Here is a 17,691-nt window from a genome sequence, read left to right as displayed (position 1 = left end):
AATTTTGACTTAATACTTCCACTTGTGGCACTCAAATCACTATTCAGGTAGTGGATTTGTATTTGAGACAGAGACTGTGCATCAGTCTTGAATTCTATTAAATTGAATTATATATTACACATTATATATTTAATTATTTCATAATAATAATAATAATAATATAAAAATATTATTATCATAATTTACCATTATTGCAGTCTTTAACTTTATATATATATAAAGTTTATATATATATATATATATACTATGGAGGGCCAAATGACTCAAAATGAAATGTGAAATATATAAATAAATCAGTAAATAGTACCTAATTAATTACATAAATGCATAAATATTTGTTCAATCATATAAATATTTATGCATTTATTTATGGATTAAATTATGTATTTAATGATTCTTATATTTCCACATTTATTTAATGATTTCATTTTGAGTAATTTGGCCCTCCATACCATATATATTTTATAATATATAACTGAATAATATAAATATATATTTGTTATAATATATTATATTAGAATATTATAATATATTATTTGTAAATATTATAATATATGATTTATTTGTTTTTAAATTGTATATTATACATTTTATATTTGATTATATCATTAATAATATTAATATAGTTTTTATTTTATTTAAAATATATATATATATATATATATATATATATATATATATATATATATATATATATTTCATTATTTCTTTTAAATTTCCTTTTTTATTAAAAAATATATATATATAATTTAATTATATATTAGATATGTTATATATTATTTTTTATCACAAATTATAATGATATAATACATTTATTTATATATGAAACAATTTTATTTTAAAAAACGTATGCATGTCCCTGTCAGATTTGAAGTAAGGTGGGTTAAATGAGAAGAAGCTCTGAGCGAGCTCAAGCCCACACAGCCGAAATTGAGGTATTTTTAGATTTAGCGGAGGGTGCAAACGTCCAGCTTCATTGTCAGATCAAAGCCGCTACTTATGGCACTCCTGGCAGAACACTGATGTATTTCAAGGGAAACATGATGACACATGCTATATTTACGCCCTTGATCTAAATATTTACCTATTTCCAGTTCCCCCCACACAACTCGTCACCGCCCGCCCATTCACGATCCTCCCGTTTTAGCAGCAGGAGTCCGACAAACACTCCGGAGCATCCCGAGTGTGGCGAAGGTAGGAGCATCCCTGCACACCGCAGTACATCGTGTTGTTCATGAATAGGAGCTTCTGTTCATTCATACACTTGTAGCTAACATGTCAGAGCGATGAAATGGTGTTTCCATGTGTTTACTATAGTATAAACAGCCTTTGCGTGTATGAAACGTATTTAAATGTAGTGTCTGTGGAGAAAACACTGCATAAAGCTTAATGTAATAGCTAAGTCGATATTTCAGCACCACGGACAGCGACACTCCAGTCGGAGAAAAAAAACATAAAACACTGCGTGACTTTTGCCATATTTTTGATTATCACAATAAGTAATTTCACACATAAAGGCACAAAAAGTAAAATACTGTCATAAGTAGATTTTCAGATCAGTTTTAAGTGAACAGCGCTAGTTTTAGCAGTTCTCGGATGGAGTTTGGCGACACCATGCGGCAAGACGCTCAATTTCTTCCCTCCCGTATGTTTCTACCGCACTGGTCAAATTAGTGTACTTTGTGTTCTGCACGTTCTATTTAATTGTTATGCTTTGCAATTCGACAGCTTTAGACGCTGCAGACTTTCTGTGACTATTGCACTGTCGTTTATAACATCACATCGATTTAAAGCAGAAACTGAACATATTAGAAACGCCTCTTTATATAAACGAGGCATCCCCAACTTTTCTCTCTTAATGCTCTCCCTAAACAAAACCCCAACATGCGCAAAGCAACTACCAGGCTTAAAGAACATATACAGACTAGTGGTGCGCGCCTGCCACTGAATCCATTGGCAAATGAGTTTTTAAAGATGCCTGGCAACTGCAAGGAGTGGTTTCGCTCTGGGAAACCGGGGCTGTGGTCACTTGCAGCGCGGACACTCTCCGTCTTTCACCTATTTAGCCCGAGCCATTTTCATTAACGCGAGGCTGTCTGCGAGCACAACAGGGACGGTTGTTATCAGCAGCCATAGACTGTGAAGTGGGAGAACCTAAACGTGACGTCAATGCCTAGTAACTGACGCAGCCCTAAAAAAAAAAGAGAGATTCTGCAAGCGTTAATTGTCATCGTTTGAGTACTGCTGTAAAAACAAAAACATTCCGTTCGCAGTGCAACTGATTACTGTTGTTTGCGAGCGCGGGTCCGTCTGTGTGAGTGTGTGCGTGCGTGTGTTTTCTTTATGAGCTGCGAATCCGTCCCGAGTTTCCAAGCGAAAGTTGCATGGAGACACGCCGCGTAAGACGCGTATCATAAAGAGGATGGTGAGCAACATAAAGGAACGAGGAGAGCAGTAACAACTTGTGCTGAGAAAGCGAACGTTTAAGAAATATTTAGCCCATAAGAAAGAGGGGCATTGAAGCAGTTCGTTTGGGGGGGAAAAATCACTGCAGCGATGCAACGGAGGCGAGTCGGAGCCCTTGCATGGAGTTGGAGAGGCAAAATTAATGTACATTACATGCAGTCCATGTAACGCTCCTGAGCGATGTCTTTGTAAGTGTTTTTTTTTTCTTCTTACTGGGCGCTAAAAATAGCATCAGTGTTTGATCGTGGTCCAGAAATAGGCAGATGGTATCACTTGTATAAAAAGGGACTGCGATTCTGAGAAAACTTCTCAAACGTGTTGCTGAAGATTGATGTGACTCAAGGGTAGTAATTGATTTTCGTCTCGCTTGTTGTTTTTGGTCACATATGATGGTTTTATACTCATTTCTGTGTTTTCCCTGCTTTCAGCCAGGGCTTCCTGCATTGGTAAGTACACATTCGCGACGATTTCTTTGGTTCGTTGACATGTTTATTTGATTTCTTGCACGATTTCTTGCATGCATTAAATAACGTGCCATTCCCTCACCGAACACCATCCATTCGTTTCACGCATACTGTGTGCACTTCTTAAACAGGTGCTTTGTTGTTTTCACCCACTTGTTAAAAATGAAATAAACCACTCTCTCTTCAGACCAGGAATCTCGCAAATGGTAAATAAGTGAAATCCAAATCCAAACTCCTTTGTCTGACGGCGCTGTTGAGTCGTTTTTTGACTCTTCGCTACAGCTGAAAGTGTGAATGGAAACCGATAACACTAGAAGAGTAAGGGGACATATCTCTCAAAATATGTGAAGAGGAAAACAGGCTAATAAATATAGGTGGAAGATGCTGCGCCAAAAGGAAAATCACCAGCAACAGCCGACGAGGGAAGCCCTGGTGTGGCGTCAAGGGGTTCCGTGCATCCAAAATCGTCCTTATATGTCCAGCCCTGTTTTGGCCATCACCCGTGAAAGGGATGCCACTAGGCACACGGTGTCAAAACGCAGCTTAAGGTTTTTTTTTTTTTTTTTTTTTTTTTTTGTGCAATGTTCCCGCTTACGTTGTTTGAACACTTCCATCAGATGTGCTCGAGACTGTGTAGCTATAGGCGGATTCACATGGATTACTCTTCCGCCCACGTCATTTTCATTATACAGTACTGCAATCGACTGTTTTCTATTGCTGTGGACTATAATACTGGTCTTGTGCCAAAACTAACGCGTTTGTGCAGTTGCGCAAAACAATCACGATGTGTTCGCCAGTGTTGTTTTAATCAAAGCATCTTTTAATAAATGTCTAATTTATAAATCCTGCAGCGTGCACAAGTGCCTTAAGCATTCGCAGACAGTAGGCTATATTTCGAATGGTTTCAGATGGTTTAAATTGACATGTGCATGTATTCAAAAGCAACATTTAAATGTGAGTTCGCGTAAATACTTAAAACCGTACATGCCAGAGTAGTGAGTCCAGGAATGACCGCGGATCTTTGCAGAAAAAAACTAATTTCCTTGACCTTTTCAAAGACACTGTGGCTCTCTATACACCTATCCCAGACATAGCAAGATCTTCTTAAGTCAATGCTGGAGTTGTAATTTTAGTGGAAACACGGTTTTATCCGAGTCGTGACTGCTATAGTGAGTAATATGTGCGCGTTGGCTGCGTCAGGAGATGCAGTCGCTGTGCGGTGCAGACAGAAGGGGGAGAATCGTGACTGACTGGAGACGTCCGCAAATGATACGACCACCAAATAAAATCCTCATAATGGTGGCATCTGCGCTTTTTTTCTTTCTTTTCTTTTATCTTCTTCCTTTTTTTACACCTGTTACATCTCAAGTCACATCTCCTTTGCCTAACCACCCCAACCTCCCCTTGCACCACGAAGGCGCAAGAAGAATATCAGTGATTAAGGGGAAGGGAGGGGGGAGATCTTGGTTCGGGATGAATTTAGACTGAGTGGGGGGGGGGGTTGTCCATATAAAGATCGTGACCCTCCCACTTCGTATAGTTTCTTGTATAGTTCCAAGAAGAGCCACTCTTTAACAATTTTGACAAATGTTTGCGATGGATGCAAGAAAATAACTTCACTGGTAAGTGAAATGAAGTCACATTCCACAGCTGGTTTGAGTTTATGGCAAAAATTTACGACAGAGGAAACCCATTTTTCCTGTGTTGTCATGCCACTATTAATTGTTTCCCTCAAGTTCAGAGAAATGTTAATGCTGTTGATGCATTTGCAAAATGTTGTTGTTGTTGTTGTTGTTGTAAAGTTGGGTCTAGAACATTTATGTAACGTTCTTCTGATGCCAGTCGCTCATTAACGCATCATTGTTTTGTTTGTTGTGCCTGCAAGCGATGATGCAACTGTTATGTATAGAATTTGTTATGTTCTGCTGATAGTTTAGAGACCCCCGTGTCCTCACTGAGTGGTATCAGCCAGTGAACTCTCGGTGGTCATGCAATGAAATTGCCTCAGAAGCCTATCATGTTGTTGTCGTCGTGCTGGCGATGTGCTGCTTTGTTTAACATGCACCCGACGCCTCAAAAATGTTAGTCGTTTAAAAAAAAAAAAAAAAAACGACCCTAAGGTCTGTTTTGAATGGATACGTGAAGATGTACTTGCAGACATGAATGCACGCCGCCCCGACATGGTGTGCGAGAGACGTAGCAACATGTTTTGAAACGTGACATGGCGAACAAATTCGGCTTCAAAACAAAAAATGATAAAAACATTTAATGTTATTGTCTTACACTGAATATTTTGGTCACTTGCGCCAACTAGGATACAATTTGGTTTCCCATTTCTTTCTTTCTCTTTTTTTTTCAAAAAGGGGGGTCCCTATATGAGCAAGAAACCGATTGGTGGATGACGATTTTTTGTTTGCGCCAATAAGATCTCTCGCTGCTCTCTATTTATTGCGAGCAGATTACAGACTGCTCTCTCCTCACCAAAAGCTCTTCATCTGCTCAGTTCTCCGGCTTCGGGAACCAGAGGATGTATTTGATAGTAGCAACAAAACGGCGATGCGAAAAGAAACGAGCTCAATGATTGCTTTATCATATGTGTGTCTTTGTTTAAATGCAATAATCGCAGCACACGTCGGTGGGCACGAGCGACTAGAAAAACCAGCGAAAATAAACTACTGGGAAGGAGTGAATTCAGCACCGCGGACAGCGCTCGCACGCAGAATACAGGCATTTGGATGCTGGCTGCTCTCAAAGCTTCCCATGCTCGTAGAATGAGAATGAGTTGGATACAGTTCAGCCACGGAGAAGGGCTTCGCAGTCTCGCTTTTCCCGATGTCTGGACACAATTAGGATTGGGAAAACAGAGCCATGCACAAGCCACCTGGATGTCACTGTTTGATGTCACGGACTTCAGACTGCGATTTGTCTTTCGCGAATCTTTTTGCGGTCTGGGCTTGCTGTTCATAAGTATCTAGCTGGGAAGCCCTTACCCCAAAAAGCATTTGCGGAAGGCGCATTCACCGATTGATGCTCCCTACGATGCGTGGATAAAATGATTGCATTATTATTATTATTATTATTATTACTGTATTTATTTTTTACAAACACTTTGTTATTTTTTTCCCCCCGCAAATATGTCATCACTGTATTGCGGCTCAAATGTAAAGCCGAACTTCTCTCCCACTTACGTCCCCAAAGTCTAAGATCCCTCCCTGTCGAGAATTATCTGGCGTCTCCATTGCAAGAATATTTGCTCTCGTTAATACGATTACAAAAAGTCACCCAAACAGAACCACAGTTCCACCAACGAGCCTCCCAGTTTGCACGTGGGAAAACACAGTGGTCCATTCGGGGAATAGAGAAAGAGAGGGGCATCTCGTTAGTGTGCTATTCACTTAGAAGCCAAACAATGTTGAAATGACCCCACCCTGTTCGCAATAACATATAAGCTGTATAACACTGCCGGACGCAGTTATAGTTCTACACAGGTTTAAATTAAAATATCAGGCCATTGACAGAGTGCCAGTGTGTGTGTGTGTGTGTGTGTGTGTGTGTGTGTGTGTGTGTGTGTGTGTGTAAGAGAACACGTCACCGTAGGTGCCCAAAGACAACAAGGTTTTACCCGACCTCCTCGGTTTCTTTTCTTTTATTTCTTTTCTCTCCCTTTTTTACACACCCTCGTTCCTTCTCTCTCTCTCTCTCTCTCTCACACACACACACACACACACATACACACACACACACACACACATTATTTTGGAAATATGACACCTCGATGAAATATGACACACCTACGCACACCCAGGATATAACATCTAGACACATTGGGTGATAAAGTTTTTATGTCATGCAGATACAGTCCATTGAGAAATTCTCAGCAACTGAGAAGTGACATGATCCGTGTCACTACCAGGCCCCCCAAGTACCTCATAAGTCATTTCCCGTTTTTGGTGACACTCACCTGTCCCCTGGCCTATATGCAAGAGGAAGTGCAAGTACAAATGCCCTTATTATATGCTACAGTATTTGGAAAAGGCTCCAAAGTCCCTTAGTGACGACAACCCTAAATTCCTTCAGGTCAGCCTAACATTAATTTCGTCTCAACCGTATGTGTTCCCTCACACATTATTGCATTATAAGAAAGATGCATTGCCTTTGATTATATGGTTATAAAATTAGAACAATTAAAAATGACGCGAAGAAGAGGTCCTCCTGAAACTGGTGAAGAAATATTAGAAAACTTTAAGGAGTTTTGCATTTCACTTAACCAATTTTTGTCTCTCTTTCTAATACTTAAAGAAAATTAGTTCGACGTTATAGTGAAACTTTAAAAAAATAATCTTTACTGATGGCTAAACTGTAAAAGGCAATAATGTAAGTGTTCGTTTTGCGTTTATTAAAGTGATTCGCTTGATGCTCACTAAGAAGAAGCAAGCGGAGAGTGAAGGTTAATTTGCAGGTGTTAGAAGTAAAAAAAACGCTGATTTTGGTTACCTAATAAACTTAAATCATTATATCATATTTGACTGTAAGAATCCCTGATTAAATGGGGGTTAGAAATATTATAATACTGTTTAAACAGCATCAAGAGGACGCTCCTACGCCATACGTGCATCGTCAAAAGATTTTCTTTATTTTGCTTGAACAGCATGTTTATTAACTTATACCAATAGTTTCTATACTTTCTAATCGATTTCAGGAGATTTCCGAGTTTTCTGCACGGGCTGAATTCCGAGTGGTCAAAAAAGTGAAAGAAACTTTTCTAAACTAACAAGTTAAGCCAGCTATTACAGTTAGGTTTTAAAGTTTACAGGCAAGATTTTTTTATTGACACATATGTCTTTTTGTACTGTATAAACGCATTTAATAACGATTTTCTTGTGTCCGTCGTTAGTGAGTAAATCGTTTTCTCGTACTTCTCGCATCCAAACTTTTTTTTTAAAGTGCACCAAACGTGTTTTTGCGTGGACAGACTGGCACGATGTAGCTGGAAAAGGCTTTCCTTTCTCTTAATTTTTTATTTTTTTTGCCCCATTACTGTTCCCACAACTTTTTACAACATGGCTTCTAGCTATATTATCCAGAAGAATTTAAACTGCTCAGATTGCGCTTCTAAACGATCCTACTGTTATTTATATAAAACTTTGTGTTCTTGTGTTTGTGTGCAGGGCAGGACAAAACCTGAAACATCCATCGTGTCAAGTAATGGAGGGAGAAATGAACGGCTCAAAATCGAATCACAGAACGTTCGCAAACGTGACGTCACTGTCTTCGTAAGTTCATTCTTTCAGTCATAGCCCTTTGCGAGAGTGACCTCTGTTTATATCACTGTCTGTCATTAAGCATTTGAAACTGCAGCAGGGACAGAATTTTTTTTACAATTAAACAGTCGAAAGGTTTGTAAAGTGTGCCACCCTATATAGTGTGCATCAGGCGGTGGGGGGTTCTAGACCACGGTAAAGGGGTGGGGGGTCAGACAGGGGTCACTTGTGCTTTTAGGGGGCAGAATTTTAAAATTCATCTTAACATACTTTAAGTATTATTAATTCAGTCATTTGTCACCGTCATGTATCACTGCAATCTCTAGAAGTAATCTATAGCAACTGATTATTTCTACTGTATTGTAGTGTCAGGGGCATCATTTATTTTTGAGGGGGCACGAGTGAAGGCAGGGGGGCTTTCATGCTTGTCGTGTGACACATGACACACAGCAGCCATAATACCACTGTATAACTGATATAGGCTTAAAACCATAAAAGAAACACAACAAATAATATTAAAACATTACAAACCATTAACTTTTAACCATTAAAACCTTTAAAAAATGGTTTTCTGTAGTGTGTTTTGGGACAAATTCCATTAGGATTTATTGGTTTTAACAAGCCCCCAATAGAAGCCAACCAATTACCAGTAGAGACCAACAGGGTCCATTACCATTTCCAGTAAAACCAATACAAGTCCCATTATAACCAGTAAAACCATTAACATTTTCTAATGGTGTCTGTTGTTTTTTTCAACAGGGGTTTTATGATTTTTTTCAAAATATATCATGGAATATCTTGATTCTCAAATATGTGTGAGTAAATGCATTTTGCACCTTAGACTGTGTTTGGTGATCTATAATGGGCGATGGGCAAAGTATCCTAATAGTGTAATCTAGTAACATTGTATAAAAATCTGTCTTTTCACTTAAGTACTAGATATGGGTGTCATAAAATATTTTTAATACGACTGAGTTTGTATTCAATGTGAATAAAAAAAAAAACATTGTAAGTTACTAATTAGACTATAACACTTTATTTGTACAAAAAGAGAGCAAGGAACGTTCACATTATCAAAGAACATTTTCACTGCAGTCCAGCGAGTTCAAGCACTCTCAAAAAGTCCTGTAATAATCTTTAAAGCTGTTTACATTGTGAAATTAATATCTTACTTACATTAGTACATCTTCACTTTGTTGTTTCTGATGAGAGAATTAGCCAGTGCGCGTGGTGACGAAAAAGCATGTTTCAGCATTGACTCATCTGAACGTATATCTATCTATCTATCTATCTATCTATATATATGTATGTACTTGTATTGGTATTGCTTGTTATGGAAAATACAGCATGATTTTTTTTTCTTTAGTGAACTGGATCACTGCTCTGGTTCATATGTTATATATGTATGCTTAATACACCTTAAATTTATTTATTGCACATTAGCATTAGTTAGTTGCATTAGTTAGAATGCAAATACATTCTCATAAGTATAAGTGTACTTGATATGTGCATAAATGCATACACACAGAGACACACACACACTGATTTCATATCTGTATGCATATGTAGATAGTTAAAAAAATAAAGATATTTTAGTGTTTTTAAGTACAACAAAAAGATTAAAAATATTTGGGAGTTTTTGTGTATGTTTTAACTCTCATTGCATGCTGCTACTTATATTAAACAGACTTGTATTGTCTTAGTCTTAAATGAAATTATCACTTAAGTTATACGAGCATTCAGTTTGAGCTGCAAAATATAAAAAATGAAGCTATATATGCTGAAAAAGTTATATATGCATTAGCTCGTAAACAGTTTTAGTTTCCTGTGGTGTTAAAGATCTTTGTGTGTGACTTTCAACAGTATTTTAAAAGTATTGTTCATTGCAGGTTGGTTTAGAATAATATGCAAGGATTATTTAAGATCATTGTTTTTAAAACTGAAAAAATATAAAGGTATCATAAAAATATTTATCACCGACAAAGTAAGGGGCAGTTATTAACACAGGCTGGACGGTACGACGGACTCTAGAAGATAAAATTAGCCAAGCTTTTTTTTCCTGTCTTTCTTTTTTTAAACAATCTGAGAAAAAGAGTTTTAATAGAGATTTAGAAAGGAACAGTTACAGATTTCATATTTAACACACAATATATACAATTTTTAGTGAAGCTAGAATTGGATTGCAGCACTGGCTACAATGGGCTATTTTCATTTAACAGTTTTTTTATTATTGCATTTTTAAACACTTATCAAAATGAATATTATTGTTATAATATCTCATATTTATCTATATTGTTTTTTTTTACACCTGTGGTCTGACACTTGAGATGCATTCAGATCTCACCAGCACTAGACGTAGGTACTTTTTTTTCTCAGAGAGAGACTTAGTCATGGCTATACTGTATGTGTTTTATATGTCTCTCCCTTTTAAGAATTGATTCATCTATGTTTTTTGATAACTTAGCTATGGGTTTCTTAATTGATTATCTGGGTGAGCAAAAGACGTCACCTGGTTTTCTCACCCGGTCACTTTTAGCTTATTAAAGATGCACGTCTCCAAGAAAAGACCCTATGGTTCAATGTTGTGTTTCATTGTTTTAAACAAATAATGTGTCATTAAATTCTTTTATTTTCTACTTTATCGAAACGGTATTGAGTTCTTTTTAACACTCATAAACTCATGTTATACTATTAATAACCACAGTCTAAATTAAACTGAAAAGCATCACAAACAAATTATTTATAGCTTCAGTTATTTATTATGATTAAAAATCTGATGTTGCAGTTATTAAACATGTTTTTTTGTCACGGAGCACACTGTTTTACGTTTTTTTCTCCTCAGCTCATGTCCTCTGGTCCCTCTCAACGTATTATTTTTCAGTCTGAAGGGGATATATCGTATCAAAACATGTACTTTAATCTCCTCACATTTCATTATTATACACCAAATAACATTTAAAGCCTTTTCACCTTATTCTTCGACTTTCGTAAATTGTTTGCAAAATGACATGATGTAGATTTTTTATATTAACTGTCATTTTAATCAGTCCACAGTTGGCCCCGTCCCTTCTTTCCCTCTTTTCTCACAATCCCATATGCATGGATGAGTCAGGAAAGGTGTGAGGGATGAGTCAGTTCCGGGCGGAATTTTTAGGGAAGGGGAGTGTCTGCTTGTTCCTAAGAGGGTGGTCCCGTCGTGTGAAGATGGCATGACCTCAGTGCCGCAGAAATACACGTTCATGCATTCACTCGGCATTAATGTGCTCTCTACATAATCAGTGAAAAAGCAGATAATATTCGTGTCTACATACTCCCAGTTAATTCCAGCTTTTAAATATAATCTTTTGGTAAAGTACATTATTTAAATGTGAAGTTTTCAGTTACCTAAACATCACTAAATGGCACCAAAACTCTTACTTTTCATAAAAAATAAACATGCGTCTATTAAAATTCGGCTCTTTAAAAAAAATATTGCATTATGATGAAACTGCTTTTAGTATTTCACAGCCATATAGATATATATTATATTTGGATATAGTGTATTTAAAAAAACTGTAAAAGTGTGTGTAAGAATTAAGTTCATGAAATATAACCGAAGACTGGAACTTGTAAAAGAATCTGACTTTACAGTGTTAGAACACATTTATGTACATACAGAACAATTGAAAATAAGAAAATATATTATAATTAAATCCATTAAAACTATACAAAAATAGTAGTTGTTAAGTATTAAATGGCAGTACTATTAATTGTTTTTTTTTTAAGATGAACAATTTTAGCACAAATAAAGATTGTAGATGCTGTGTGTGTGTGTGTATGAAGGGGGCGGAGGGTGTTTATGTTTGGCTGCATGTCTAAATGTTTTTTGGTAATTGTTTGTGTCTTTTGTTTGTAGAAAATCTTGCTGATTACTGGACGTCTATGCAAAAGTGAGATGTGAAGCCAAACTGACGGAAGGGGAGTAACAGCTGACAGGAACAGAAGATGTTGGAGGTTAAAAGAAGGGGATTACCAATAAACAAGGTATCAGCCAACACCTATTTAGACCCAAAAACATCTACAGGGAAGCATGGGAGTGTCCGGCCCTCGAATGAGCTGTAATGCAAAATGCACTTTCTGTCCCATGACATGCATTCACACCTTAGGCTTTGCTGATGGGTGAAACTTTGTGACTGATCAAATGTGTAACTGAAGAGATCATTTGGCAAATGTGAATCAGTTCTAGAGAATGTTCAAAAATTTTAATTCAGAAGACTAAAGACCTTTAATTTTGCAAGACACAATGAATGATAAGAAAAGAAGCAGAATTCAGGTTTTTGAGCAAATGATGCAATAAAATCACCAAATGTAAAAATCTTTCTCTTTGTCAAGAAATCAACTAAGCAAAACCTTCAAGTGCTCACATTCTGTCCTGTTTTTGCAACCTTGCATGGTCTGCTTCGATTGAAAAGTCTTCCAAAAGAAAAATTATCCTTATTACATGTGGTAAAAGACAAAAAAAATGGTTGCTGATCATGTATATAATGTTAAAAAACAATATAGATGTGACAGGTCAAGTCTGATGGCTCCAGCAGCACATAAAAAGATGACGACGTACAGAGGGAGGCACTTATTATATTATTGCTGACCAAAATAGATTCTACTATATTATATATATAATACGGCTAGTATTTTAAAACAGCTAAACATTTGAAATGTATTAATCAGTTTTGTTAAACTATGAAAACCAGAAATCCAGAAGAGATGTATCAAAAACAGAGGCATTGCACAAAAATGTTTGCTGAAGAAATAAGTTAGAAATAATACAATATATTTGTTAAAGTGAAAGCAATACATATTTACCTGTATGTCTGTATAAATTTGGTATTTCACAGTTGTTTAATGATATGTCGACTAAACTGACATTAAACAATGAATAAATTCTTAGTATGGATTTTATCTGACATTTAGCTGTTCTTCTTTAGTAATGCAAAAACGTCCTTTAAAAATAAGACAACTTAACAGAAACTAGTTTTATACTAATCATGTGGAAATTAACAGAAACCAGTGAACTAATCTGCATTGTATTATATATATATAAGATAAGAATTTTATAATATAAGAATCAGATATAAAAATCAGATTTCAGTGTTATCACTATTGAAATATTCAGATTATCATTAGGTTTATATATATATATATAGAGAGAGAGAGAGAGAGAGAGAGAGAGAGAGAGAGTAAAGCTAATTGCCATCATTCTATCTGATTTGATATTGATACTTAACATACTATATATTGTACCCCTTAACTAGTATGTACTGAGAGAAGTATGGAGGATCTCAGGAAACATATTTGACCATAGTGACGTTGTTTTTATGACTGTCATGAGCAGATTGTCATTGAGCAGGCCAGATCTGTTTGTGTGTGTGTATCCAGTGCCCACATATGTGAGATGTGTTGCTAGTGTCATATGTTTGCATACCCACACAAAATGCACTGGCAATGTGTGTGCAAGTGTCAGAATGCTTTGTGGATTGTGGATGTGTGTGCAAGATTTCTTATGTGTGTGTGTATATATGTCTGTTAGAGAATGTAAAGGCAGATTTGTGTGTTTCACCATTGGGAGATGGGAGTGTGTGTGCGTGCGTGCGTGATTGTGTATCAGCAAGATTGCATACGAAATGTGTGTGTTTGTGTTAGTTTAGTGCATACATATAGTTTAGTGCTTAATGTTAGTATGGATATACATGTGTAATACATGTATAAGTTGCGGTGTGTGTATAAAAATATACCATGGTAAACTAATGTGTGCACCAAAATGAGCATTTTGGTCATTTTTACAGATGGTGTATGTGTGTGAAGTTGTATACGAACAAAAAGTGCTTGTGTGTGTATATCAGAAAGCTTTGTATCATTGTCGCAAGTCCTCTATGTGAGTGTGGAAAATGTTTTGTGTGAATAAGAACGTACATGAGTGAGTGTGTGTGTATTTTTCAGTTGTACTGACAATATAAGTGTGTGTGCTTATTTACGTACCTTGAAGAGCGCTGGATGTGTGTGTTTGTGTTGTAAGGCTTTATGTGATTGTGTAGAGGCCCTAAAAACGCTTGTGCGTGAATGTATGCATATATGTGTGTGTAAATACAAGTGTGTGTGTAAATATGCACAGAATGCTTGTGTATGATTGCTTGCGCACATGTAGAGAGCTGGATGTGTGTGTACGTTAGTGAGCACATGGCCAAGAGGTTGTGAAACATATGCGTGAGCTTTGTAAAAAAAGACGGCAGGCCAGATGTGCCGAAGACATGCAGTAATAAAGGACAGTATAATTTAGTTACATTTATATTTATTACATTTTAGATTCCAAATGCAATTTTTACAGTTTAGTAATATATTTGATGCACGTCTTATATTTAAGTGTTTAGTAAGCAAACATACGTACTTTACAAGTAAATTTGCTACATGTAAGCTTCTTTTATTAAATAAAATGACGCTGAATAATTTTAAACATTGTAATTTTAATCTAAAAATACAGATTTACTTTACTTTAGTAATTCACAGCAGTTTTGCTTCAAAATATATTAATTTGAACAAATTGTAGATTTTTAAGACTACAAACTACTAAGACTTGTAAATCACTAGCATTTGTACAGATGTGATTAAAATTAAAAGGCTGTTTGAAATCTAATAAAACCTATGAGATGAAAGTGGACATAATACATGTGGATGTGCATGAAAAAATATGACATTTGACTGTCTTTGCATCTGTGGTGCATGTGTGTGTGTGTGAACAGAGGCATGTGTGACAATGTTTGTGAGCAAAAATAAATATACAGTATATTAAACACCCTTAACAAATATTTATATTGCTGTAAATGTTCTTAAATCACTAATGATAGATAAAATCATAAATCTTCATCTGCTTTTGCATGCTTTCTCTTTCAAACCCCGTCTAGCATTGCAAAGGCCTCAGACGTGAGAATACCGTGGTGAAGTCCTATGGTTAATCATCTGATCTACAACATTCACATGTCAGAGGGAAGAATTAAAAGGTATGTGGCATTTTTTCAGTGTTTGTATTTTTTTTAGCCAGGTAATGTGACCTGAGTCAAGCTGACAGTATAGCCTGTGAATGTGCCTCTCAGTATATGTTATAGAGAAAAATAATCATTTTCAGTTTATAAATGTACTATAAACTGTTGGATAAAATATTACATTTTATGAACGAGCAGTAGTTGTGATAACAACTTGAAATATGTGTTTTAAAATGTATGTTAGTGCATTATAATTCCATCAATTATTATTATTTTTTTTTTAGATGATACATAAATGATGTATGATTGAGAGGATATTACGTTAATAATCACTAAAACGTGCTTTATTTTTTCCCCCATAGGATGAAAAACTGGGAAAACTTTACCTTGTATCCTGCACAAAAGATCAAGGTCAACCCAACGTCAGCTAGACTGCTTTACCCTTGTAAATGGATATTCAGCAAATTAATAACTTTGTAGGAACAACATAGCAGCCATCAGGTATTTGCAATATTTGTCTGTAAACTACATGGGGTTTAATAAATGAGCTTAACTTGTTTACGTTGTCACGTGCAGACGTCTTTAACGTCTGAGACGCATGAGCTCTGAGACGTAAGGAAATATGGAAATGATGTAGTACTTTACGTATTTAAGCTTTAAAAAAATGTTTACTTGCACATAACACCATGCATAGATACATTTGTAGTAATTAATCACCTGAATGAGAGAGACGAGACGCACATGAGCGCTTGTGGCGAGTTGTGTAGTTAGTAACGTGAGGGCAAACGCAGTCTGATTTAATCGTATTGCTTCTAATTAAATAATAGCCTATATGTATCTTGAAATGGATTTGTTGTGACTGTGATAATAAGAACATGTGCGTAGCGAACGTAGGAAAATTACAGACGTGAGGGTTTTTTTTTAGCTTGTGGTGTTTTATAATTGTGAGGGTGAAATATTTAACAGATTTGTGGGATTCTAATAGTTTGTTTAAAATGTAATATGAAGCTGTAGACAGTTGGAGGGAGAGTTTTAGCTGCCAGGCGCGCGCTGTCCACTACATGTGCTGCTGCTGACGTATCACTCACAAGGCCAGCTGAGCTCAGAACTCGAGATTATGTTGCTTTTAAACGTTTTTCGCCAGATATGTTTATTATATTGTATACATGTAATTAGGTTTCATAACTAGTGTTTAGGGAGCATTTTGAGCATAGTAAATGTGAAATATGTATTGTTGGAATCACCAAAGGGTCAAATGGGGCTGGGTAGTGCATGAAGGGGGACAGATAAATATGTTTAAATTAAAGAATAAAGATTATAGGCGTCGAGTTATTCTTAAGATGTCTGTGGTAGATCAGTGAGCGTCGAGGACTGAAAGCTTGAATGTATAATGCGTTACGTGAGAGAAAACGTGTGTGTGTGTGTGTGTGTGTGTGTGACAGAGAGAGGGAGAGTGTGTGTGTGTCTGATCTCGAAAATGTTGTGCTTTAAGGTTTGTCTAAACAAAGATAATTAAGTAAAATATCTACATTTCGCATCAGTTATTAAAGTATTATTTTGTAGTATAATAATAAATAAAAAAAATCACTGTTAGTGCACAGTTTGATTATTTGTGCCTTACGTGTCTTTTCTTTTTGTTGCTTTATAATAATAATATTTGTATGCTTTGCTGTTGTTTATCATGTAACCCCTAAATGTGCTTAACAGTTTGAACTAAATTGAGTAAAATGAGTCAAGTGTGGTTGCTGCAGTGTACACTACGTAAGGACGTAATTAACGTTGGGGTTCTGCATTTCTCAAAATTTAAATGTCATTTCTGTATAGTTAACAGAGAAAAAAATATGCTGCATTAACTATTCGACCCTGAATAACTGTTGAGCTATTTTCTTACATGAAACAAGCTGTACATGTGGTGTGAGTGATAAGTGTGATTTTGTTACAAGACCTAAAAGCTGGAAGTCTGTCGTTCATGTGACAAAGTTATGAATCACGTATTTTGTAATCAAACTGTTTGTTTTCTGTATTCCCTATCCCATGTCAGGGAAAATAAAATGTTTGGAGTTATTTTAGAGTCTGCTTGCTTATTTGTGTGGGGGAATCTGGACAATTCACACTTTCTTGTGACACATTGAAAATGTTTTATGTGTGTTAAGAGCCTTTCGGATATAAGAAAAGACAAAACTTAGCGTGACGGGCCAATACATAGACAAAAAGGCTTCCATGGTGAGAGTACCTTAGAATTAAAAATACAAACATTAAAATGTGTTTCTTGAAGACACCAATGCTTTTTTTCTACTAATCAGCATGTGGTTCACATGTTGCATGTGTTACTTGAATTATTCACGTAGCGGTGGGCTTATATTTTAGGTTAAGTTTCGGCTCGTGAGTGGAGCGAATGGCGACAGTGGACACGGATGTGTTGTGTGTGCTAGTCTGACTGAATGTCAAACTGACAAGCTAGGCACAAGCCAAGAGCAAAACATCGGA

The 17,691-nt window shown here is 36.2% G+C and overlaps 1 long non-coding RNA gene across 4 annotated transcripts; it reads left to right on the top strand.

The window, feature by feature from the left end:
• Positions 1–977: 977 nt before the first annotated feature.
• On the top strand, positions 978–17,268 carry LOC132125267 (uncharacterized). Of its 4 annotated transcripts, none has more exons than XR_009426886.1 (6): positions 978–1,194; positions 2,895–2,912; positions 8,099–8,203; positions 12,087–12,214; positions 15,127–15,222; positions 15,567–17,268. It is a non-coding gene; the product is annotated as an uncharacterized LOC132125267 (long non-coding RNA). The 4 variants fall into 4 exon arrangements; XR_009426884.1 differs by lacking the exon at positions 978–1,194 and adding an exon at positions 2,512–2,654; XR_009426885.1 differs by lacking the exon at positions 978–1,194 and adding an exon at positions 2,695–2,810.
• Positions 17,269–17,691: the final 423 nt, after the last annotated feature.

Source organism: Carassius carassius, chromosome 43 (assembly GCF_963082965.1).
Source record: "Carassius carassius chromosome 43, fCarCar2.1, whole genome shotgun sequence".
In the NCBI taxonomy this organism is placed as follows: Eukaryota; Metazoa; Chordata; class Actinopteri; order Cypriniformes; family Cyprinidae; genus Carassius; species Carassius carassius.
This window is presented reverse-complemented; position numbering and strand designations above follow the sequence as displayed.